The sequence below is a fragment of the Hylaeus volcanicus genome, chromosome 8, assembly GCF_026283585.1.
Source record: "Hylaeus volcanicus isolate JK05 chromosome 8, UHH_iyHylVolc1.0_haploid, whole genome shotgun sequence".
In the NCBI taxonomy this organism is placed as follows: Eukaryota; Metazoa; Arthropoda; class Insecta; order Hymenoptera; family Colletidae; genus Hylaeus; species Hylaeus volcanicus.
This window is the reverse complement of record NC_071983.1, coordinates 11,534,571-11,558,838: the sequence shown is the minus strand read 5'-3', so window position 1 is coordinate 11,558,838 and position 24,268 is coordinate 11,534,571. Positions and strand designations below refer to the sequence as shown.

At 38.2% G+C, this 24,268-nt stretch overlaps 2 protein-coding genes across 2 annotated transcripts in view; one reads left to right on the top strand and one right to left on the bottom strand.

The window, feature by feature from the left end:
- Window positions 1-24,268, bottom strand: part of LOC128881094 (neurogenic locus Notch protein) — a 367,639-nt gene that overhangs the window by 325,986 nt on the left and 17,385 nt on the right. The gene's annotated exons all lie outside the window — the stretch shown is intronic.
- Window positions 20,007-24,268, top strand: part of LOC128881102 (uncharacterized) — a 32,830-nt gene continuing 28,568 nt past the window's right edge. Inside the window, exon 1 of the mRNA XM_054131838.1 lies at window positions 20,007-20,039. The gene's annotated coding sequence lies outside the window, so the exon portion shown is untranslated. The remainder of the gene's footprint in view (window positions 20,040-24,268) is intronic.

Below are 24,268 nucleotides of genomic sequence, written 5' to 3'. Positions count from 1 at the left end.
GACAATGAGGAATAATCGTTTCTCGCTAATGACCATACTGATTGTAGAATTTCTTGATAATAGAACATTTTTTGTAGTCATTGAGACAGTTGAAATGAATTCGATACGGAATTTTAAAGACGATGAAATTTCTACGACAGGAAATCAAAACTGAAGCTGCTTACCGAGCCAATTGTAATAGCAAAATTCGTCGAACCTTCGATAAGCAAGGTACAAGGTCGTAATATATTAAGATCACGCTCAGTGATCGAAATAATAAAAGGAAAAGTAAAAGAAGATATAGAACAAGTAGGAAAGAAGAAAGCATTGGATTCGTAGACCGACTATCGAGTAAGCTCAGTGATGACTTTCAACTTCAATGGGCGGCTGCTCGCCAAGACGTAAACGATTCGATCATTTAACATTTATCACTAACGTAAACAGACGTCGAATTTGAACGCACTTGGCCTTCAAGAATAGCGAATAAACTACCTAGGGTACCGAGTGCGGACAGCATAGAACAGACATAGTATTTCACCTAACAATGCACAATAAGGAGTCCCGGGAACGAACGATTCCTCTGGCTGAATGAAAGTTGTGAATGAGGAGCTCTGCAGTCACTGCCGCATGATAAATGTTATAGCGCACAGACGAACATAAATACCAGCGTAAATGTGCCACCTGAAGTATGCTATCGAACGGTCACCATTGCGCGCGCACAGACGCGCGCACATTTATGCATTTTCCCTGTTACTTATTCAGACGGACTTTCTTAAGAGCGACGCGACGCGACGGCGACGCCGATTCTACGTTAAACAGAGACGGCGTAAAAATGATCCTACGTAACGGGCGCGCTCGTAATTCGCAATAACGCGATCCTCGAAGCGTCGAGTTTCGAAATTGCAGATGGCTAGATAGTTACGCGTAAGTCGGGCAGGAAAAACTCGTTTGGAAGTTTTGTAGATAGGCCTGGCTACGTTTTTCTCGCGTTTTAGCATGGAACGTCGTGCTTGCTTATCATCCACGCAACAATCCCGAACGGGTTGTGGAAAACGTGGTGTCGCTTCGGCCAAATATGGCGCAAACGAGCGCCTACTTCTTATGAAACTGGAGAACCGACGTGACGCGACGCGACGATCGCTGGGTAATTTCCTGCGAGCGACAGTTTCATCGTATTACGGAGACAACACTTTCACGAATCAGAGGTTTGCTCTTGCTAATGGAACCGGAACGCGGGGATGGACGTAACATGGACATACTTGTTTTAGTACCTGAACTTTTACTGATTTTTGGGGGGATTATTTCATTACTAAAATATTATACATATAATGCGATTAATTCTTACGCTGTACTAATTAATAAATCAGATTTTATGCATTTGTGATGCATGCTAATGTAAGATAAGCAAAACATAAAGAGTGAGTACATAACGTACCAGTCTTGAATTCGTTCACTTTTTACATTCATTTAATTCTTGCTTTACATTACTCTGGATTTCCTTAGATACTTTTCTTCATCCTCATTAGAGATGCCAGTAGTCTGGTCACAGAAGCGGAAACAACTTATCAATATTAATGTTATTGATTCAACTCTTACATGAGCAGTGACCAGATGTTGTATCGGGTTTTAATGATTTAATTCACATTGTGAGAAACATAATTTATTAGTGCGATTATGCATCTTCATAATCTATACATTAGATGAACTGTATTTTTAAGAAGTGCTACAATTTCTATGAGTACTTTCCGTGTTTGATTATATTTCTAAGTACAAAAAAATATGTACATAAACATAAACCCTCATTGTTCATATTCATAATTACAGAAAATCCGGTACGTTAATGCTTGAAAATCTATGACTTCCAAAATCGAAGCAAAGTAATAACACTGTACACTACCCATAAATGACTAGTTCAACAAAACGCTAGGAAATCGAACTTAAAAATGTACAGATTATTCCCGTTATCGTTCGCTCGTTACTCGAAACTTTTACTTAGATAGGAATTTTGCCCGCATCCAGTCCCGTGGCTACCTTTTAAGAGATTTCGAGGTTATCCTGCATTTCTAGGGAAGTGCTCTCTATCTCCGCGATAACTCGACTTCGCGAAAGTAAACTGAAGTGCAGATTGCACGAGGCCCGAAGCGGGCGTCGAAGACTCGTGTAGTATTTACTCGTCGAGGAAGTTTTAAGAGCCAACAGGAGCGTACGAGTTCACGACGCATCCCTGCTATCTTCGCGGCACTACTACGAGTGCACGTGTTCTGCACGCGCACAATGCGAAGCATTCCGTTCTGTACTCGTGCACAGTGTACCAGAGGCACGAATTTACCTTTTCCGTCGTTACGTATTGTACGTAGATTGCAGCGCGGTAGTCCGGCTGACCGTGATGTTTACTTTGACGAGCGCAGTCGTAAAGTTCGCCAACGATTACGTTTTTTCCCACTTTTCTGCGCCCGACTCCATCATCCCTTCCTTGTTTCTCATCGACACCCTCGTCGAAGAAAGGAAAGGAGGAAGATATATTTCCTCGACTTAAATATAGGCGTGGTCCGACCTCGGGAAACCGCGGCCAATTTTTCTGTTGCGAGCAGCTCGTTATTAACAATCCTTTGCGGCGAAGCTCGAATCGTCATGTTTGATTTTCTTTTCGCGGTATCTTCAAGGCAACATCGTTCCAGAGAAAAAATGCTTGATTGCAGCGGCATGATTATTTCTTATAAACAGGACAAGCCACATAAATGCATCGAAATAGTATAAATGGTCTGAAGAAAGAAGTAATAGAAAAAGAAGTGTGGGGATTAACCCTTTGCGCTCTAGAGAGAACTCTCAGTTGTCATCTAATTTATTGCAGCAAGGAAAATTACAAAGCTTAGAGTTCAAATGTAAGAAATTTATATAAATATTGCTTGTAACGATTAAACAATAATTCTATGTTAGAAATAGTTATATTCAAGAATTATAAAATTACTCGTATTCAGGTTACTCGAAAAAATTGTATCGAGATCCCACAATAAAAACCATTAAATAATAACAGAATTATTGTGTAATTGTATGAAGAAGACAGCTCTTTCTTCTTTGTTGTCCTTGTAGATGTCCACGTATCATGTATTTGTATTAATACAACTCACCATCACCAAACATGAGATTCCGATAAAAATGCATGATTCGTTTCTGAAAGGAAGCATTCGAAAGCTTCATTTACATTTATGAACATGCGAGCAACGTCGAGACTGTTCAATTCCGCGTTAATGCTGATCGACACAGTACTGACTGTAGATCAATAAACAGATTCGTGACGCTTGTAAAATAAATTGGAGACGCGTACCCTCGAGGTAGCGACTTCGTCGTTAAATTTAATAACGGCAGGGATATCTGGTAATTGATATAAGCATGCCAACGTCGCAGGATGTCGTACCTCGGTTCCTTTTTCTGACAAGTGATAAATGAAATAGCGTGAACGGATTCGCGTCCGCAAAATTTATCACTCGCCGAAGCACGTCAGCGCGAAACTTTCTGTTATCCTTCGCAATCGGCGCCATGCCGCGACGCTTCATAATAATTTGCAAAATGAATTCGCTTTCATTTTTAAATGTCATTGACTATGATCTATAGATTAAACGTTAATGTCGACTCCGCGGTGTTTCGCGCGTTCCAACCTCGAGACTCGGTTCGCGAATCCTTCGGTTTGACTCGAACGTTTTTGTCGAGTCGATAGGTCGAGGCGAGTACGGCGGCCCTTTCCGTGCACGACTATTCGTCTTGAACCGTTTGTTAAATTGTCGTGAATTCCGCTGGCAGCCAGCGTGATTACGATTTATGAACCGGTCGCGGGATATTTTTTTATCGGTTCGTTAACTCTTTCAGCTTTCGGACCGATTTCTCTCGCGAGCGTACACTTGTATAATTAACCAATTCTTGCACGCGTGTTTCAATTACCATTTCGCCGCGATAAGTTGAATTATTGTTGCGTAAATCACGCCCTGATAAAATTAAGAGCGCGTTTTAATACGTGCTCAAGTATAAATCGGCCGAACGAAAGGTCGAGTATGACGGGATTCGAACGTTTCCGATCGATAAATTTCATATGAAAATTTAAACGCAAACCTTTGGATGTCTCCGTGATTATAATAAAATTATAGCGAAACAGGGTCTAATTAAGAACGTACAGTTCAGGCCGAAATGCTAACATGCCTTAAAAAAAAGTGATCCTTTCAACAAATATTCTGAACAAAAGTTATACATCTCGACGGGTACGAATATTCTTTGAGGATTACTTTCGTCAAAGTATTGTTCATTTTGTCCCGAATTTATCTAACCAGAATTTAACGAAGCATTTTAAGGCCAAAATAGACAAGTGCACTGTGATTAGGTTCCTACGAACTTTATTTCTGCAAACATTCAAATTCTTTGGCGTACACCAATTGCCAAACATCTCTTGTAAAATAAAAAGAATCTTCTATAACAGAGTGCTTTGAACTTTAAGAAGAATATTCGAAACGAAGTGTACAACAATCCAATCTGATTAAAAAACACCAGAAACACCAATCAGTCGAACGCCTCGATACTTTTATTTCTGTCGTTATACGATCTCCCAACTTGCATTTTGCCCGTGAATTTTTCATGAATGTTACCTCGAGCTCCACACGAAACGGCAGACTCGAGACAATAGGCGATAAAAGAATTCGCCATTCCGCTTCTGCCTTTCACGAACACTTCTTCCCCCCTATTATCTCAAGACACGCCGTTGTGTTTCATTATTCCGGAATTCCAGGTTTGGCGCATAATATTCGCAAGTTCGACCGGTCTTCGACCGTTTTCCGCAGCGTGTTTGTAGGCCTAGACCTCCACGTTGCAAAAACGTGCATGGACGTGATCTGTTGATCTTTTTGCCACGAGCAGACGTAAAATTAGCATAACTTCGATATATTATCCCCCATGTCCGTCGTGGAGCCACAAAATTCAGTCCTTACGAGACCTGAACGTGAATCGCGACCCTCTGTAAATGTCGATGCTAATTGAAAGCACGACTTCATTGAAAGGAAGCTTATCTTCCATGTGTAATTGTGAACTATATGTCACTTATAATTGGATGCTATATGCGTGGCCGATGTAATTTCAATTAAATAACTGGTGTTAGTAGAAAACTTCTTTCTGGATTATTCCAATATTTATGAAGAATATAAATTAGTTTCACATGACCAAGTCTGACTGGTCGCATACTATTTTATTACCCAGGTTACGTTTTTTCTCAATTCTACCATGTATCTCAAACTTCTTAAAATCACTCGGTTATTTATAGTGGTTTTAATTTTATTCATAAATTATTTTATTCCTCCTCCCTCTTAATTACAAAGATACAGTTCCATGTATAATAAATATCCATTGATCTCGGTTGTTGTAGTATTAAAGGCGTTAAATTCCAATATCATCGTTCTTGAAGTTTATTTAAACCCAGAGGATCATCTTTCAGGACAATTGCGAGGAAGAGTTACTGTGTACTTTGAAGGCGATGATAGTTTATTCGAAGGGATCTCAAAATGCATCCTCGATAATTTCCTGATCGATACCCTTTTTGTGTAGGTTGAGATCTATTAACTTTGAGCGGTACACTCTGTTCGGAGTAGACAGTTCGAAATTATCGTTCCAGGATATCGAAGCTTTTGAGTAATGAACACTGTCCGGACGGAGCCGTGTTGGGTATCACTTAAGAATCCTGTAACGTAAGCCAGGCGTACGTTTCCCGCGATTAAAAACTCTGACCACAGTGTGTGCACGGTATCGAAAAAAGTTCTATGACCCTTCAAAAAGATAGTCTCCTCCGACATCACGCATCCACGAGGAATCCTGGCTGCGACTCGTGTAGATGTATCTTCTCTCTGGTATTCGATACCTGCTTCGACACTCAATACCTAACTGGTCCGGACGTCTGCCTCCGATGCCTCCGACCAAAGACCACGAACGACCTTTTTCTTTTTTTTTTCTTTTCTCCCTACGGCATCGGCACTGTCGACCGCTTGTCCTACCTCATCGTCCTCGGAGAACAAAGTTACTAGCTGCACGCGAAAAAGACGAACCGAAGAGAAGGAAAGATAAAAAGCCAAGCGAGAGTATGATGCTCCCTAAATTAAACGATCACGTTTATAATATAATAAATTAGTGTTATCTTTTGCTCGTGACTTTTTGTTGTTCTCAGCTGAAAATGTACGTCTGCTTTCGTATTAAGAGAAGTAACATGTTTTTAATAAGATACGATTGGTCTTCTTATACTCCCATTTTCAAGATTGTCTTATTAGTAGAGATAAATAAATATATATATTTAATTATACAAATTTGAGAGTCACTATAATTATTGTTATTATTCTCTTTAGGAGAGACACAAAACCTAATTTTTTATTCATATTTCAATTTTCTTTCGTATTCTTTGTTTAGCTGCGTTGGAAAAATTCGATAAACCGTGTTTTATTTGCGTTCGAATCGTTCAACAAATGGTTGCTGAAAATACCATTGACTCTCTGATAAAATTACGACGGTGACGCATGAACTTTACTTGTCCCTCGCATTCCTGCACACGCGTGTCGACTTGCGTCCCTTTTCCTGAATTCTGTATACACGCATCCTGAATACACGCATTCTCAATCCTGAATACACGCATTGCTGGCGTGCAAAGCGGCTGGTTAAATCCCGATGATGCATCGAGATATATACTGATCTTTCTAGAAAACTTCAAATACGATATGACAATAAAGGAAAAAAATATACCTTTCCTAACGGTCAGTTATTTCATTAAGATAAATAAAACTATCGACAAAAATTTTTAACAGTTCCAGAATCATTCTTCAACGCGTCACGCAACACATTGTCGCCTTAAGAATACCAAAGCTATCATAGTGCATTTTATTTAAAAATTATATTCATAAGGATGACGAAACTTCTTACTTTAAACACCTAATTAAATAATATAAATTCTTCCAATCATTGTGATGTTATTTATTACTTAATCCTTTCAAAAAGAAATGCAAACACCTTTGTACGAGGTGTATTCATTGCATACAATCATTTACTATTTATAATGTATTCAGTTTTATTAAAAATAATCATTTCAGTTATCAGACATCTAAAGCTACTTATAGGAAGCATTTCAGATAATCTCAATGATATAAACACGACATAAACTTAGAAAATAATTCAAGTGTGGATAGGTTTTCATCGAATACGAATAAGAACTTGATTAGTCTTCGAAAAGAGAGCCATTATCCTTGCCATGTCGCGCGCGCTATAATTGCGCGCCGCTGAATGATTGCAGCGAACCTTAAACCTGATCCTCCAAGCATGTTCTTACAGTTACCAACACTGTTATATCTGTCCTCAATATTTACAATACAAGCACTCTATAAGACGGTGTACTTGATTTGTCGCACGTATTACCCTTGAATGAACCGAAAGTATAACATATCTGCAACACATGCTCGTTACAACCGTAACAACGTAATCCAATTCATTTAAAATAACACAAAAAGAAGATCACAGATTGTGTTAAATATAGACTATGGCATGGACTTACAAGATGTCTAAATTCGTTGCTTTTAATCAAGGATACGAGGAGATTTAACACTAAAATTGCCAAGATCGACATACATTTAATGTATTATACATACAAGTGTATTTTTTTAATTATTAGACTACAGATGTTTATACAAATTTATATTTTTGTAGATACAGATAAAGAATTGAAATTTAAATGAAAATATGTTTTATCTTCTCATTTTTCTTTTTAAATGGACTTACACCGCTCTCAAAATAAACTATTAATAAACGAGTCACTGTTGGAAAAAGTTCAGAGGCACACGAGTTTTAATGTTAACGTATGTACACATTACGTAGCAATACGGTTAACAAATGTCTAAATTACGAAATTCTACAGAGCCACATAATACAGACAAAAATTTGGAAGAACACAAATGCTGGATACATCGTGACGCAAGCTACTTTAATCATCATTAGCTCATTGAGGTCCGAAGTACCGTATTAAACACCTACTTTACGTCGAGTTGGCGATCCGCGGAGGTCATTATAAACCATAATCCCTCGAACCGCCGCCGCGCCGCCGTTGAAGAGAAAGAAATACAACTGCCAGACATGCTGACTGTCCAGGTAATCCTATTACGTTCACGTGTACACACGTAACCGCGTATCTTAACAGTGTATCGACGCGGCGGGCAGCAGGCCGAACATGGCGACGCTCGTAAATCAGAATTATCCAATTTTCATTGTTCACAATTCACGGGCTCAAAAAGCCGGAAAGTTGACCCTGGGTAACCGTGGACGTGGCGGAGCCTCGAAAAGGTCCACGGGCTCCAGGTATGCAGGATCGAGTCACGAGGTCGTATATCTGGCTTTTGTTTTGACTCCACTCGTTGCTGGTTCGGGGTCCCCTGGGTCCCGTTTCGGCAGCTCGAGAACCCCAAACGATCGAACAACTCACACGTTTCTGGAACGTTGGTGGAACGAAGAGGCTCGTCGCCATTGTTTTTGGGAATTGAGAGGAGCCAAGCAGAAAAAGAGAAAGAGACACCCAGACCAGGGGCCCTATTGTATTATAATGGGCATTACGGATATTCGCCAAAGTGGCTCGTACCTCCGCCCCTATTGCGCGATTTATGGCCGTTCGTTAGTCCTCCGAACCGTTTTTAGGGCTTCCCGATATAGGACTGCGCGTGATCCTCTATCAGAAAAACCGACACTAACGGGCACAATTTACGCAAGAATCCTACTATATCTCCTAAACGCTGAATCATACTTAACTGCGACGCTGAATTATATGTTTATTGAAACTAACGATAGACATCTCTACTTATTGAAACGTTTGAAATGAAATCATCGATTCCGTGTAAATGAAAGTAGACTAACTCATAAATTATTGATACACAACTTATTAAACAAAATGGATGAAACTGTAATATACTTAAAAATTTTTCACTATATATGAATGTTCAACAATCCTCCATGAATACTTTATAACGAAAAAGGTAATGTGTCAATGTGTAAAGTTTTGGTAACATTGCAACTGATGAATGCACAGCGTCCAGCTGTTCGACAATTAAGTCATTATTTAACACTTTCGCTGCGGATGACGCACATGTGCGTCCAACTGAAAATATATGGTTGTTTTTAGTATTTTTAAGTTTCCTATTTCTTTGTTCGGCAATCATATTATATATATAAAATAAGTTACCACAAATATATATGTTTTTCAAAATAATCGTATTAGAACATTTGTAAGAAATTTTTCATTAATAAAAATATCATAATTGCAGCTCCCAGCGAACGGCTACTTATTTTCGTCCGCAGCGAAAGTGTTAAACAAAGTTATTTAAACAGAAAACTGCTAGATTGGTTTCCGGTAATTCTCATGGCCTCGATTAAAAGTGTCTCTACAAATAAATAGGAATGAGTTTCTCCCTCCACTCGAAGACTATTGGACAAAAATCCAAGTGGCTCGTAAAGAAGGAGAAAATCTTGAAAGACGATCGACGGAAAAACGCAGCTGCTCTCTTCGATACTATCGACGAATCCTTCGCATGTGACGATGCCATAGAGTACCAGTAACTTTGTATAGCCTTGCGAGGGGCCTACGTAGCGGGCGGCAGGGTGAATGGAACATCTGCCCACGGTCGAGGCCCTTTTCCAAACACCACCACCTTGCGTTATATTACACAGAAGGGATGAGGACTAACGATGTACTAACTGTGTCGATGACATTGACTTGTCCTGATAGCATTTCGGACACTAAATTGGACATTTTTTTAACTCACTGTCTATTCAAATATTTCTCACGATGAATGTCGAGGATAGCATTTGTGGATAAGTGATATCGATTGCAAGAAAATTGTTGTTTTCACTTTTTTTTTGGAATATTGTCATAAAATAGGTCTGTTTTCTTCTCATTAATTAACCAGACTGTGTAGAGATTCAGGAATTAATTGTAAGTTCTGATGACATATCAGGAATAATATTTGGTACTCTTTCTAACACACATACGGAAACAAGAATACTGATTTTAAACACATACGTTCAGTTCCTCTTTGCGTATTAAATATTATTTAACACTGTTCTGCGGATATTCGTGCGTTTATGACAAGCGTAAAAATAAAAAAACGTACAAAGATGTGTGCAAACTTGCAAGTACATAAATAAATAAAATATATAAAATGAAATATACGTTACACATTTAGAAGGCAAAACAAGCTTCAATTTACGTTCTTCTATATCTATGTTCTTCATTTGTGTATATAAGAATAGAAATTTACATAAACATCCCCTGTCTATTTATCATGTTTAAATTTACATTAAATTCTCAACTACTCCTTATCGCGATACATTAAAGACAATGCCACCCATTATTCTCTTTCTCTTCTCTTTTCTTTTTCTTTTTAAAATTGTAAATATGAAACGTAGAATTACTCGAACGTCCAAGATGTTAAGGCAAGAAACAATATGCCTTTGAAGTAAGAAATTACGCGTGGCAATTGTTTTCTATGCTTTACTCCCGACACGGCGCGACGGAGAGTATCGTACGTGCCGGCATTCAAATCACCAGGAAAGGAGGTCATTACGATACTTGGAAGAGGAAAAGGAATCGATGTTAAAAAAATTATTACTGCCCAGCTATGTCGTTTTTGTTTGACCACGCCGCGCGCTGTGGCGCATGTTTTACAGTTACTAATCGCGCAAAATCGTAGCTCGTTGAATTAATATCGACGAGAACTAGGTTGCGACGAGAATGCTTGGCGATTCAATTTTCACGTTGCTCTAAAAGCTACGAAGAAGAATTAACTTTGTACGAAATCACGGCCAAAAGGTATACAAACAATGCAGCTTTGATGGCTACAATTTAATCTCTGACGAGTCGCGAAAATTATAAACCGAGTAATTTTCTGTCCAGACGAAAATAATTTTTCGAAGTCGGTTGAAAAAAGTTTTTTATGATATTTCGAAGCAACGTTGTCACAAGCTTGTATCGTAAATGAAACGTCCAACTATTTGTTCACTTATAATTTGATTAGATCTGGTGTGACGGAAGAGATCAAAAGAATATTAACGCTCGAAAGTAAAATTTGCATGGCAACTTCATACTCGACCGTTTTCGACTTTTATTTCAAATTATTCTACCTTAATAAACTATCTTAATAAACCTCAAAGGTAAATTCCTTAGATTAGAATACATATCTCCAGAAACTAATTTACCTTCTTTAACATAACATTTTTCCAAATATAAATAAAAGTTATTCGTGTCCTGTACCGTATAAAATACACAAATAAATCCTATACTTTCAAAACAAAGGTTCTTTCGAATACATTTGTAAATCTTAATAACAGTGGTCTGTAAATGTGTAATATTTCATTATGGGGAACGGTAATTTATACATGTATTACACAATAAAAAAAGAGTAATTTATGATCCGAGGCCCGTACGAATATTGCATTAAATTCTTAAAAAGTCGTTCTGAACTTCAATTACAACCCTGCGCGCCGTTTGTTAACCGCTCAAACGTGAAATTATTCCTTCCTGCTTTCTTTTTTAGTTCGAGTAATTGATACGAAGCAAATAACAGGACTAAATGGTATACTCATTTACAGATCACCAGTTAACACGGGGTCGCGGTTGCTTGATAAACCCTCGTAACTTGTAGGTTCCGGGACAAAAATAATATTCGCAATTGAGAATCGGTGGAGCGTTAAAAGTATCTTCGAGGATCTTTAGAATGAAAGTACAGTTACACTAAGATCGAGCACACAGGTTCTCTGGCAAACCAGGTGCATTCATCTCTCGGCGATTATTGAAAAGAAAACCAATTTCAAATTTATCAGGTATGATATCTTGCAACCGCCTCTTTATCCATTATAATAAGTAAAACTGTGAATATTTATGTATCTATAACAAGAGTAAATATACAAAAGTATATGAGAATGTGAACAAATGCAAAAATAAATAAAACATGACAAATAATACGTTGCAATATTTAGAAGTGAAAACCTACTATAATTTTAGTTTCTACTTTTCATCTGTGTATATACAGAATGAATTTGAATGTATGAATATTCGCAGACTAATAGTAAGTGCAAAAATCAGATAAATATGTAGTGTATCGTATTCGGTAAATAACAATCTTGCAATTTTCTTCACCTGTTTAGAATACAAAATGATGTAACTGTATCCAGAGTTTCTAGAACTTTTGAGAAAATAAAAACGCGATACGTATATGAAATTTTGTGCCTCTAACGGTGTCTCATAAAATATGATCCCTGTGATTTATTTGAAAATGTTACCTTAAATACTCTCGACTCAACAATCCCTCGTAGAAAAAGAATACACAATTCAACGATCAAAATAAATTCAATAAAATTCGTAAACTGATTTCAAACCTCAATATTGGATCATTATAATAAACAAGATAATTTTAATCGACCACTATATGTCGACATTTTTCTAATCTTTCTTTCGTTCATGCTTTCTTTAATGTTACTTCGACGTCCGTTAATTTCACTCGATGAGTGACTTGTTTATAAAACTACATCACAAGACGTTTTCCCTTTTACATTTAAATTATTCATACATCGTAAACATACAGGCTATTCTATCGTTTACAAACTTAACATTCGTGATGGTTCACGAGGACAAAGGAAAGATGATTTAGTAGCGAACACGAAAAGAGAGGCAAGTTTTGGAACGACCGGAACCCTCGATACGCTGGACACAGTTCATCGAGCGTCGACGAGTTGGAATTCTCATCACGTACCGAAGTGACATGAACCGTGGAGAGGATGACACGGCTCTGGCCATTTCGTTCGTAACGAACCACCGACGTGCTATTATGCAAGCGTAACCTCAACTTCGACTATGTCCCGAGATTACGTGCGCAACGATGGCGCGCGGCATCCGATCCGAAAGCAACGCGAGCGAACGTGTTTTCCTCTCTCAAAATTAGAAATTGTCCGCATGAACGATAAACGGACAAGATTTCCCGTAAATTTTATTAATCGGGGCGTCGTGAGATCCCGGATGTAAACAACGGTTCATAAATTATCGAAGGATACCACGATCTCTAGAAACCGCAGGCGCAATTCTCGCGTCGATCGACGTTCGACCCGCAGAGTTAACGTTTGAATAATAATCGAACGAGCGTCGAAAGTGAGAACTTCGATGACCTTTTGAAATTGAGACGCTGCATAGGAAATTGTAGCGTCGTTTTTGAATCGTTGTTAAGTTATTTTGCATCGTAAAGCAAATTGTTTGGAGTACATTTGTTTAGATTAATAGAAGTAGATTACTCTAGAAGCATTCTTACAGACAGGTACTGAAAGTCTATACAATAATTCACAATCGCTAAACTTTTAAACAAAATTGTTAACTAAAATCAGTGCATCATGATCTTCTACAATGGTGAGAAATTATTAAATTAAAATATGCAAACAATTTTACTGACAGATGTAAATAATTTAAAAAAAGACTATTAAATAGTATAAAATAGAAGAATAATATACATATAAACCAAACCAGAAACAAAATAGTATCAATATTTCAGGTCTGAACAGATGAAAATTCAGAAATCGCAGAAACACAGTTTCATAGCTTTAAACCAAAGACTGTCGAGGAAGAAAGGGACCATCTTGGTCGACCAGGGTCATAAATGACCCGCGGTCCTTCGTCGGAGGTTCAAACAGATCAACTCCTGGGATTATACGATCTGGTTTGCGGGTTATTCCTCATTTGGTAATATGGGAACTCTACACATTCCGCTTCTTGATGCAAATGGGTTAAGCGGCAGACTGCTCGAGATCAAACGAAATGGTAATGAAATGACACGGCAAACAGCTACGTAAAAGGAAAATCATGCGTGTTGGAGCGCTGCAAAAGAGCCTCTCGACTTTCGCTATGATCGAACAGAGACTGGATAAGCTTTGAAGTGTCTTCAAGCAACAGGCTACGATTTGAACATAAATATCAAAACACTGTAGACAGCGCTATAACTTAGCTGACTGTGGGCTTCAATTGGAAGCTGAATTTACAAGTTGTCCATGAATATTCGCGTTACTCGTGCAAGCTCAGCCAAAAAAGCCTCTTCCATCGAAATGTTGTTTAGACGATTTCATACATTTCAAGTTTGGTTCTTGAGTTTTACAATGTAACTGTACGCCATCTAACATTTCCATCTAAACAGGTCCTGATAGTAACGACTGTTGCAGCATATATTTGTAAATTGTTTAGTAAAAACACTTCGAATAATTAGCCTAGCTATTAAATTTTAACTATGTCATATAGTTTTAGTACGATACTGATCAAAATTAAAATCCAATAAAACTCGTTCACATACACTGAAATAACGTTTTTAAATAATGGATATAATTTCTACACAATAAAGTATATTTCATATTAATATCTGTAAATAGAATCTCCAATTTTCAATAATATGCTATAGTAATATCGTCGCAAGATTGACAAATATTACGGGTGAATATGAGCGTGTTTGTTTCCAAATAAATTTCCTGAAGAAGATATCTCAAATTCATTTAAATTCCTGAAGAAGTTACCACGCACAACTGAAATATTAAAATTAATTATTGTTAGATAGGGAATATTTATGCATTCGCGGCAAGTGAAAATTTAGTAAAATATGTGAGAATGTGCATGAATATAAATATATATAAAATATTGACAATAAAGTACATGTTACACTGTTTAAAAGATAATATACTTTTTTCATTATCCGAATCTGTAAAAATATGAATATGCACAATCATATCCGCTTCTTATATCACAATGCCTTCGATACATAATTCTACCTTAAGAAAACAAACAAAACAACTGGAAATTGACATCGACATAAATAAACAACCAAACCGAGGACAATTTTCAGTCGAGGACTATTCCACTATTCTGCTCTTGCACTTTAACCTTATCGCGGGATGAAGGTATGTCAGGTAATGTATCTCAACCAGGATATGCCCTGCAGTACAATGGGTGCACCCTTCGCCTGAAATTCGTTTGCTTTCTCGGTGAGAAGATCTTTGTAAGGTGGGTTATCCGGTTTCATCTTCGCGAACCCTATCTCTTCAAGATCGCGCTACTGTCCTCCGCGAGGAGGCCCATCTCGTTGCAACCTCGGGCTAGGCTTCCCAGGTTCCCCCGTTTGCCACAATTCTCGTCCTCCCGCACTCGAATCGAGTTCACCAATTTTTCTGCGCTCTTTCTGCCGGGATTCGTTTCGTTCGATCGACGATCCACGTAAAAACGAGAAGAGATATTTCAAACGTGACGCGATCTTCGTAGAAAATTACTTACGTAAACAATTGTAGAGTGGAAGTGCTTTACTATCGAAAACATACTTCTATCGAGATTTAACAAGTTCCGATTAATATCTACGATGTAAAGGGAGTTCTTTATTAGTAAATTTGATGTGCTTGGTTTTAACTGTAAATGTTTTACGATTTTTTTTTCATACAGATGCGTTGAAGATACCTGTATCTCGGTTGTGGAATGACTTTCTATCCATATAGGGTGTTAATATACAGGTATCCTTTTGGCTTTTTTTTAAAGATATTGAATGTTGAAAATTAAAAAAACTAGAAATGTTACGGCAAAAAAATATAAAACGATGTAAACAAGGCAAATTGATTAAGGAAAAATTTAATTAAATCGAGTACAGCATACTTCTTCTCTCGTACCTGTTTTTGATTTATTTTTGTTTTTCTTAAACGATATCCCCAAAATTCCATTTTGTCTCGAGCTCCATAAAAATCTAACAATGCCCCCGCCCTTGACATTTCCACTCTACAATTATTCTCGGAATTCGGTCCGTGTGTTTTTAACATTTGTTTGATTCTGCAAAGACGAACGGTGTCGGCGTCTTGGCGTCAGATCTCGCCTACATCCGGGAGGAATTTCTTGGGAACTCGAAGAGGCAAATACAAAGGACGATATGTGGGTACATTCGTAATACCACTATTGTCAAATATCGTCGTCGCTTATCTCCGTCACGTTTCCCTATGACGGCAGGAAAGGGCGATGCCTTTCGGTTATAGGAAAGAGAAAACGGAGACGAAAGGCCTGGCGCGCGCGCGCGTGCGATTCAAATACATGCGTGTAGGCTATAAAGGAACCACAGCGAGGAGCTAGAGTGCATCATCGACACCGGAAACTAGGGGAGCCTGCCTGCATAACAGCCCCCATGACGCCCTACCTATTAAATACCAACGCTTGCCAGTGTCTCTCAATGTTCCTCATTTTCACCGCGAAACGTTGTTCGCGTAAACCAAACTTGGGCAAAATTTTAGTGAACAGAAACGAAGAAATAATTACTTGAAATAATTTATTTCGAACCGCAGAAACTAACCACCGCTCCGTAAATATTCTAATATAGAAATGTTACGTATGAAACATATAATTTTAAAATGTTCGGGTATAGAAAACAACTCGAATGGTTGACAACTCGAACGAAACATCTACCTTAAACGAGAAATATCACAGTTAAGCGCTATAACTCAAAGTGAATATAGCAAAATCATGTATCTGGGAATCTAGCGGTATAGTTCGCTTAATAAACTCGTCGCATTCGTTTCCAAGACAGCTGAGAAATTCGACTATCAGATACAGTACTTAATGCGGTAAAACACAGCGCCAGTCCACGAGTTTCTAACAATAGACGTCGTTCGAAACGTGTCCCGTTAACGGGGGAGAAAGTTTGCATCTGGAGGCGGTTAAATAATCCACTGCGAAGCTAATTTCCGATGAAGATGCACAGTGCCGCGCGTGAGAGTTGATTAATGGGGCATAATTAAAACAGAGCGCGGCAATTTTGCATCGTCTGCGCCCGTAGCCGCGCGCACGTCAAATTATTTATTCCAAACAGATTTAGTCCATCAATTGTCTTGTCCTCTCCCGGCGATGATCGCCGCGCAATTTACGAAGGTAATAACGCTTTTCACTTATCGTGTTCGAAAATTGTCACACATAAATTCTGCGTGATTATGCGCGAATGAATGATATAACTCCGCTGCCTACGACGAGTGTTATCGATAAGCTGGCAAATCGAAGCTTGATGCGTTCATCGAAGGGATAGTGTAATCCTTTTGGCAAGTAAATCAGTCAAATGAATGCTGGGAATATACTATAACGGGAAAAGGTGAATCCACAAAAGTGAAAATGGGAAAAGTCACGTCCAAGGACTTATTATGAAGACAAATTTAGTCATTGCTACTTAAATTCAATGAATAATAAAATTAGATATTGCGATAAAAGTATGAATATCGATGAAAATACTAATACGTAACCTGTATAATTAAAAAAAAAAAAAAATCACAACAATGACTTACGATACTAAAAGAAGATAGCTTCTCCATATCCACCTTTTCTTTTATATATTGTATCATCGATCATATTTTGTAAAAGATCGAAAGTCTGTCGTCGTGTACAACGTGAGTGCATTGTTATCTAATGAAACTAATCACGAAAGGTTACAAACGATACGAATATTTTTGAACGAAAAAAAAAGTTCTTATATAGGTAAAAGTTCCATAAAAGCAACTTTTCATTCGGTAATCAAAGAATCAAAATTAGAATTTATATTATAGATTTCCCATACTAGAGGATTATAGGACTTTCTATCTCATTTCCTTGAAGAAATATGATTAATGATACAATTTTAAAAAAAGGGAGTACATAAGCTTTCTCCTTTTTAGCATCTTAATTTTTCTTTCATTAATTCTAAAGTCAATATTCCACAAAGAAGATATAAAAGTACCTCTTCGAGCGTAGAAATGTCACGAGTAAATTACAATACGTTGATTTCAATCGTCACTTATTATTCCAACAAAATTTCGCCCATTTCTAGTTTGTGCAAGTACAATCGTATAGAATCGTTCTTCGATGAAACTGTTGGCATATTATGATCCAGTGATAAAGACTTGACACGCGTTCCCGCGTGATTTCAAGCTGCTCGAGTGCAAATAATGGATAGAAATACAGGATAGAATAATATTATCGATCATAAACGAGGGATCGCCTCGCGTCGGTGCTCGTTACCGTTGGCTTTCATCGCACCCCAACGAAAATCAATCGACGTCGCGATCTCCATTTTCCATTTATTACCATCGACAAATTTTTACTCGTCGATAGCAGTCCGCTGTACAAACCGTCATTAATCAGCCACGCGGCAAAACGGTCGGATCAAAGCGTGCTGAAATTTTAAATAAGCTATATCGCGCGCGCTGCGTCCAACGTGTGTATTCGCAGTGTAACGCAATTTACGATGCACAATTGCCAGGCTTCCTCTACCATCGACGAAAAAAAAAAAGAAGAAAAAACCTTGGAAAATAGCAAATCATCATCATTTGGATCGTTAACCGTGAATAGGGTGTAGGTTCGAAGAAGAGGCGAACATCTCGGGCTAGGAAAGGGTTCTTCTAGGTTGGCATAAGGTACTACCTCGCAGCCATTACGCTTAGTATCCCCTCGGTGTTCTTGCTTCGCGATAATAAAGTCGATGCAGGGTTCGAGTCGGCACACGTTATGAATAAGTACGCATAACGTACCAGCATATGCGCAGCGCAACGTGTCTATATTCATACTCGCTGCCACGGGGCACGGTCCGACAATACGTATGAGAACATCAAGCGTAAGAAGCCAACCCTTCTGACCGCTCGCGGAGGGCCTAAAATTCTCGTCGACGTGGCAATTATGTAAAAGAAACCGGACTCGTAAGGTAATTAGCATAACCCCGCGGCGAGGTCTCGGGGAGCCCGGGATATAATCGCGAAAATGCACGAGAATTCGCGTAGCGATGCGGGAAAAATATTATTACAACGACAGAAATATTTGCATCGAAATATGCACGTGCTGCGTGCTCCAATGAACGAAATTATTCGTTACAATTACATTATATATAGAATGTTAAATTATTTTTGAAACTATTTACGGAATGTAGGAATGTATTCAGAGTTTCTTATGTTTTTTTGTTCTATGTGATGAGTTTCATAGATTAAATGAAATTATGTCTTAAGTTTGCTTCTGATGGTTGCCCATGTAAAAAATTTACACCCACAGCCTATCTTGGATATAACATAAATTTAAAGATATTTGAATTCGGGGATATTGATTCATAGATGGCGTTTAAGAGGGGGAAGGGGAGCTGATGTTCGTTTGGTCGGTCGTTTTCCGGGTTTTTCCTTATTTTCTAAGACCGTAGTGTCCGAAACTGTAAAGATATTTACTTGAAGAAATTACTCTGCTTTTTGTATCAGTGGTTTCCTTATTCGAAGTATCTTCTCTCCGTTACTTATGTCTACTTTCTGAGAACTTTTTGATCGCGTTTATATCTGTTATTAGCGTTAATACTATGTTCTCTAATATAAAGAAATACTTCTAGCATTAAAAAATTTAGTATATGTCTAAACAGGACTTTATTTTGGAAACCTCCAAACCGAATAAGTATACCGTAATTGTCCAAAGAAAGAACGTTTCTCCTGACAAAAATGACAAAATAATCCCTCAAAAAGAGTATCAACAAATAACGTGCCTTCAAATTAAAACATACAATTACTAAAAAGATCTGCACAAAAATTCTATCAAAGTCCCGAGTTCAGCTGTAAATCATCATCGAAAAACTAAAATATGTAACAGAAATTACCTTCGATGATTATAATATCCCATTGCGCATAAATATCCCATCGATCCGTGTTGCCCCCACTTAAATTATTTTTGAAACTATATAGATGCATGTGGTTGTGATTAATCGAAAGGAAGATTCGAGGCTGTTTCAGCAGGTACGAATAAAGAGGACGGGTAATCGATGGCAAACATTTCTTGACACTCGATCTCGGGCTCAAGGGGTGGTGGCAAGAAGCATCGTGACTTTGGCTGCACTTTTGCTCGAACAGATAATTATTATCGCAGGGAGGCGGTCCAAGAGGAGCAGAGGAAGCCGCAGCGGAGAGATCGACATCGAGCGGAGGAAAAAGGACGAGGCGGGAGAGAAAGGTGTCGGATGCGAGTACGTTGATCGAAGGTAGAGACGGTTCAAGGATCAATTCCCGTGTACGTGCACACGGCTCGCCATGGTGCGCGACATCGAATCTTCCTTTCCCCTCCTTTTTCCATTCTACTTCTTTTCTCTATCGGGCTTCGGCCTCGTTGACCCCAAATACCGACGCGCGATTAAGCGCTCGACGATTCTTTCGTGACTGGCGAACGCGGGGACTCGCGCTATATAAATGTCCACATGTATGCGAATGAAGATGGCAGGTAACTGCACTGACATAAGAGGAAGAGCAAGGACCGAGCAGCGCCGCGAGTTATCCAATGAATTTCTCTTTGGCGAGTCCTACCATTGAAGAAAGAGATGAACAATTTCGGTTCTTCGCTTGACAGAGTGATGCTGATCGAATGTTCTCACCTTCAAAATAATTATGAAAATTGTTTTAATTTTATTATTCTTTTTTAAAGTAAATATAGTTTATTAAAGGTAAGAATATTTGGCTACTATCGAATACTATATGTTCTAAGGAGACGTCTAAATGAAGGAATAGGCGAAATTGGAGAAAACATTTTGAATGCAATTATTCTGCAACACGAGAAAATTTCACGTCTATGTCTACATATGCTGAACCAGATTGATTTTTATAAAAATGCTTGAAAATGATTTCAAGTTTCTCTTCGCAGTTTCTAACTACTTTTATTCCGTTATTTGTACCTGCGATGAAATACACATTAGATTGGCAAGAATAGGGAATCTTTTTTGCACAAGGAAGCACACAAAAGCCGCTTAAGCGCATTTTTGTATCGATTTGTCGTCAAAAGAAAGCACTTCCCGGCATCGTCGCAAGTAACTCGGTGCGTTCGCGATTGCGTACCTACTACAAATGTAAAAGTTTGCGCGAGGAATCGTATTCCAGGCTCGGCTGAACTACGTACCAACCACCGCGAAAGGCATGGCACGAGTTTCGTTTACTTCTCCGATTGCTTTATCGAATGTCCCTTTGATTACGATGTCGATTTAAAACTGGCGATATCGAACACCGATACGCCATTTAAATATTGAAAACTGACGATATCGAGCACCGATACGACATTTAATTACTGTGAAATTCTAGCATCCTCTATAGCTTCGAGTCATTTGTTAACGCGTTGAAAAGAACGACGACGTAAATGACAAAATACGTTGATTGCAGAAAAATATGCCAGTTGGAAGTTGCATGATTTCGAGGCAAATATACTTCTCCCATATTTTTATACTGACAATTATTAAAGGATGTGTTTATGTTCGATTTACAAGGCACAGTTGAGGCAATAATCAATTTTTTATCCGCAACGTTCATATTTACGTGCACATTTTACGCATAGGATCATATTTCATATTCGTGCTTCACTGTAGATGAAGCGAAACCGGTTTACTTTATTAAGAGAACCTATAGTACCTTGTGAAGTATCGTGTATGTGTAGTGAATCGTGCATTGAGATAGAGTTGATATGTATTTGTAACTTGATTCACATTTGTTTGCTCTGATAAGTCGGGTGTGTAGTAGCGAGTACGCGAAACCCAAGATTGTAAAACATACATGGACACCATAAGAAATCTTGCGGTAGTACTATCTAAACAAAATAAAAAAAAAAAAAAATTGAAGAAATGCATCGACTTAATCTTTAGTATTGTAACACCTATTCCATAATCAACTTACTTTCAAATAGTAGAATGTAACAGCATTGTTACAAGCTACATGGTCAAATATTATAGTATGTATAAGTCATACTCGACTTTTCTCAAACTATTATCTATATATTACTACTTAGTTATTTCATATCTATACTGATTACTATTAAATGCCACTTATGTTGAATAGTAACTATTGTAAGAAAGATTTAAGCACCTATCCCCTAAGAATTGTACGTATACACTGGGGAATGGAGCAAGTGATTTTCAAATCATTTCATACGCTTGCAATTCACTTTGTACACAATTCTTGAATTTCCTTCGTGCATCGATCCACATAAAAAAAAAAAAATCATTCCTAAATAAGAATGAATCCTTGAAACATGGATAACGTTACAGAAATGTTACGTAACTGATAAGTCACGTTGAAAGATACCTAAAAATTAAAGTAACATGGACGTTATCATAAACGAACCATTCGCGACATTTAATCGTTGTAGGAATGATCATGAAAAATCTAAGGAGACATAGAGAAAGAAACACGAGTCAACTGTGATGGGGCGAACTATTATTCGACGCATCCGGCAGCACTAATGCGAGCGAATCGCAGCCCCGGCAGTACACTCTCGTACACCTACCTCCCTACCTTCTTGCATCGAATATCAAAGCACGCACGTTATCCGGAGGAACGAGTCACGGTGAAAACGTCGTCGACTACCTTCGTATCTCGCACCTGCCGCTGCCAGAACGCAGAGGTATTTTGCGCCGATGGCAGTCGGCTTCGTTTTTGTACAGCATCGTCCGGTGCGCCCATCGAGAGCGCACCAGTCACCGCTCGGACAATCGACTGTTGCAGCAATAATTCGTCGATGACCATATACGCGGCCCGTGGAACGATTGAAAATAATGAGTGTGGGACAAATTATATACGTGAAAAAAGAAGGAATGAGAACAAGAAGCAGAGAAGAATTGGTTCGCTTGGCCGTCGAATGGCCCGCGATTAACGAGCTTCGAATACTGCCGATGGCCTCCTCTGTCTTATCGGATGTGCCGCGACTATTATACGTTGATTTTTATAATAGTCGCGATAATAAAGAAATACAAATATAAATAAAAATTTTGGTCTCAATAGATCATTCGTAAGAGAAACTGCGTTGCAGTAGAGTCTTTGACGGTTTACAGATACGTGTTTACCATAAATTACAAATGCAGACTTTTAGTTTTTCTTGGATTTTTAGCTGGTGGATTCAATCTAGATCGAAATTCTTCTTTGGATTTTTAGCTAATAAGTCTGAACTACATATATCGAAACTCTTTGGATTTCGAACTGTGTAATAAGCAACCACTGATAATCATGCGCCTTACATAACGTACATATCATCGAATTGCGTTTTAATTTTATAACGCTACTATAAAATATATTCTCCCTATAGATCTCTGATCGTACTTTTTTTTAACTTTAGGTCAAAATAATATTTTTGCTTCAAATCGTATCAAAGAGGGCCCCCGGAACTACGGGTCGAAATATTTCTGTGTAACTAAACTACACGTGTTATTAAAACTGTCTTCTTCGTTCCTTCTCATTACATTAGAACGCGAACAGTGAAGTTGACGATACGGATAATTGCTCTTGGCCATGTATTACTCTTGTAATTATGTGTATTACTCCACTCAGTGTTCACTGACGTTGAGAAGTTCCACAATCTATTCGTTAAGTCTAGCATAACCCCTGTGGTGTTTGCGAGACTTCCATTGTTCCTTTTTAGAAATAAGTAAAGGAGGATGCTGTACATCTTGGCGATTTTACATTTCTTTTTTTTTTCTAAAAGGGCTCCATTTATAAACCGTCCGTAGTACACGCAAATAATATACGATATTATTCTAGAAGATTGAAACAAATCTACCTACGACAAAATTACATTTTCTTTACTCCTATTAAAATTCTTGTTCGTTCGCACCACGTGAATTTTACATAATATCACCACACTGATACATTACATAAATGAATCGTAGTATTAAATAATTATTAATTCCAATTACATCAGTAAATCATTCTTAAAATTTCAATATCAAAAATAATATATTCCTGCAAGGAGTTGAATCATCGAACCAGGAAACGTAAGCCTTTGCCAATATTTTGTGCACTTCGATATTCACGGTGAACTATAATATCGTATGAACGAGAACAATACCTCCGGACCTCCCTAATACTTATTATTCCGGTTCCACGCGAATTAGTTTGAGTCTCGTAAAAATAGGTCATAAAACGAAGAGAGCAATGAAATCGTTTCCTGTGGATAATTCGGTTTTTACGGTAACAAATCATACGTTCGGCGAACACTGGACTATAAAGGAGAAGTTGGGTTAAAAAGAAGAGAAGCGACGATGCGTATTGGCGCAAAGAAAACGGCACCGGTATTGGGTTAAGCAGGATGCAGGGGGCTTCGATGATAAAAGAGAAACGGTGAGAAGTAAATGCACCGCAGGAATCTCGGGATGCAAGCGCGAACCGAGAGGTATGTGGTGAAACACTAACATATGAAAATGGCGTAGCCCGCATCCTACATCCGGCGATGAAAAAATGCACT